This window comes from Panthera uncia, chromosome F2 (assembly GCF_023721935.1).
Source record: "Panthera uncia isolate 11264 chromosome F2, Puncia_PCG_1.0, whole genome shotgun sequence".
Classification (NCBI taxonomy): Eukaryota; Metazoa; Chordata; class Mammalia; order Carnivora; family Felidae; genus Panthera; species Panthera uncia.
The window spans coordinates 76,800,425-76,803,721 of NC_064812.1; the positions used below are offsets into that span (position 1 = coordinate 76,800,425).

At 43.3% G+C, this 3,297-nt stretch overlaps 1 pseudogene; it reads left to right on the top strand.

The window, feature by feature from the left end:
* Positions 1 to 1,973: 1,973 nt before the first annotated feature.
* LOC125924267 (etoposide-induced protein 2.4 homolog) lies at positions 1,974 to 2,947 on the top strand (annotated as a pseudogene).
* The last annotated feature ends 350 nt before the right edge of the window (positions 2,948 to 3,297 follow it).

A 3,297-nucleotide genomic window follows, 5' to 3' on the forward strand; every position in this document is an offset into this window, starting at 1 on the left:
TAAAGAACCTGTTTGTTTCAATAGAGATCTTATACTTATCCAGGGGTACAGACTTTACAGCAATTATTTATGTTATCATAATATATAAATATTTAGTTTGTAACATTCACGGTTTGGCCCAAACACATTTTAATAAAGCATAAATCCAATATAACATACGCCTTTCTCCAAATTATTTCAAGTTAATGCAAGGATGTTCTCGCATGAAAAGATTTCTAAATAATTGCAAAAATCTAGAATTTTTTAAAAGACCTTCAAAATCAAAAGGGAAAAGCATCGGATTTGGAATCAGGTGATCCAGGCTTAAATTTTGGCTTTGAGGGCAAGGTTCTTTGTAACTCTGCTCACTCCTCCCTGGATGAGTTCTAGTTCCCTCCATCTGCCTTTTGGGCATTATGCCAAAGAGTGAATGGTCTGAGAACAGCTTTGAGGGCCACACAGTTATATGAAGCTGAAGAGGCAGAAATTACAAGATTAATTTCAATCCGGAAATTGAAACTGATCCAATCTATACTCAACCCACAAACAATAACCTCTGGGTTTTGAAATATCTCCCTTAAACCTGTTTTATTTATCTCTTTATTTGCTTAGATTCCTAAGGAAAAGCACAGATTTATCACAAATGAGTATTTGTGGTTGTATTTAACACAATCTTCTGGAAAGAGGAATTGCTGAGCCATAAATAAACCTCTTCTGTTTTTGAGTAAGATTTCACAAGAATTTATATCGCTTTCTTTAGGAAACTTTACACGGATAATATTGAGCCTATCACCATGGTGTTTGTTACTAACCTTTTAGTTAGTACCCCAAAAACCTCAGTTTGAGGGAAGAAAATTCAAAATTATTAGAATTCTCATGCAAAGCATCTGCTGTACTTGGGTTTGCACCTCAGGGCCTTTGCACTTGTTGGTCCTGTCCTTAGAAAATTTTCTCCAGGCATCCATATGGATGCCCTCTCTATTCATTCATATCTCTGTTCAAATCTCACCTCATCACTGAAGTCCTCTTGATGTCCTTCTAGAAAGCACACCCAATCCATCTTTCTCCTTCACATGGCTTGCTTTTGTGCTATAGCCCTTGTGCCTGTCTGCTATTATGTATTCGTTTTTTGTGTGTTCATTATTTCCTTCACCAGAATGGAAGTTAGCGAAGTCACAGACTTTATTTTTATTTGTTGAGTTAATTAGTAATTAATGAGAAAAAGCAATACCTATATTTGTATTTATATCCAAGAAATTAAAAGCTTTGGATTGCCTAATTCTACTTAGGAATACCAAAAAGATATAGTATATTTATAGTATAGTTATAAATCTTGTGTGTGTGTACTCAAACAGTGGCCATTCAGATCTTTTGCTTTTATTTATTTTTCAAGTTTATTTATTTATTTTGAGAGAGGAGAGAGAGAGAGAGCGAGGGAGGGGCAGAGAGAGAGTGAGGGAGGGCCAGAGAGAGGGAAAAAGAGAATCTCAAGCAGGTTCCATGTTGCCGACACAGAGCTCGACATGGGGCATGAATCATGAACTGTGAGATCATGACCTGAGCCGAGATCATGACCTGAACCAAGATCAAGTGTCGGGCGCTCAACCAACTGAGTCACACAGATGCCCTATCAGGTATCTATTGAGTAGCCAAATGGAGATATTGAGTAGGCAGTTACCTGTGTATTCTCTTAGGAGAGAGGTGTGGTTGAGGATATCGTTGGGGATGATCGGTGTATATGATGCTCATGTAGTGTGCAGTACTTGGTGTGATCAGTAGGAGAACAAGTATAGATAGAAAAGGGAGGAAGTCCAATGACCAAACCCAGGACACTCCACCATTAGACGGGGGGTGTGACCCTGGGAACATGGTGTCAGGAGAAGGCACCAAGTGGAGAGAAAGTGAGCAGCCTGCAGTGTGTGAGGGTCCAGGCTGGGGTCCTGCCAACAGGGCTCCAATGTTGTTCATGATGAGAGGTTGAGGGACTCTTCTCTCTTTTCTGTGTAGTTGATGGTGTTGGTGTGAAAAGATGGCCAACAGCATCAAAACCTTTCTCCAGGACCTTGCCAAGGGAACTGAAGTGTCCGTCTGGGCTATTTGTGCCATCTCGAAGCTAGATGCTCAAATCCAGGACAAAAGAGAGGAGCAGTATTGAAGAAAGGCAAGTAGTACCTTGGTGCAGTAGAGGGAGCAGGTATAGTGCACGAGCAGGAGAGGGAACCAGGTATTGTTACTGGAATTTTCCAGTGCTCTGTTTGGAATGGCAGAGTATTCTCGTGTGTTCTCCACTTGTTTCATCAAGTGTTTATTCCTGGGCTTCAGCCAGTGACAGCACAGGTTATCGGTGATCCACGGCTACGTGGAGATGCTTGGTCGTGGCTGGAGTTCTTTCTTGCATCAATTTCCAGTGTTCTTTGGGTTCTCCCCATCCGTGCTTAGCAGAGTTTCCAGTGTCATCTGGTTTCAGGATAGAATTGATCTGGCTTTTGAGGTATCAGGGAGAAAGTGTTCCCCATTCCCTGGTTTCAGCAAAACAGGCGCTCACGTGTTCCTCAACAGTTTTCTGTTGACTCTCTTCTTCATGCAAGGGATGTTGTGAGTCTCTTTCCCAACCATATTTTTGGTCCCCTGGTTAGTCTTCTGCATATGTCTGTCTCTACTCACTAAACTGCTTTGGGTATCCTAGTTCAATAAAGGAATCAAAATCCACCAGTGGCTATCGGTCAGAAAGTCGTTGCCTTACTAGCTTGGATGTGGCTTGCCCTTGGCTTTCCTCCTAGGAACACAGTCCCTGTACATTACCTCTCTATCCTCCTTCATTTACTCTTGTCAACTTAATGCATGGCAAAGAGCCAGCCATACATCTTGTTGGTGGTCTCCTTGGAAAGTCCACAGGACCTTCTACCTTCAGTCTGCCCGAGCCCTGCTCCTCCTCCGAAGGGTCCCTTTCATTAAGTGGATCTGCTGACTCCTGAGCCCCCTGCATCCAGAGGGGAGGGGTTGTATTGGAAGGACCCTGTGGCAGCTGGTCTCCCTGTTTACCTCACCCCACTCTGCCCAGGGCCCTCTGCATATTCCCTTCTTCCGGAGGAACTGGGATTTTTGTCTCTGGTGACCATGAGGCACAATCTTCCTGACACCCGTATGTGGATTTTTAACACCACCCTGAACCTGAAAAGGTCCCAGGTTTCCCCCAGCACTTTTCTAACATTTGCTGGCCTCTGTGTCTAGACCGATATGACACCTTGTTTCTCTCCCTATGCCATTTGCTGCCCCACCTCCCCTTCCTACCCCCCACCACCCTTGGATGAATGGACT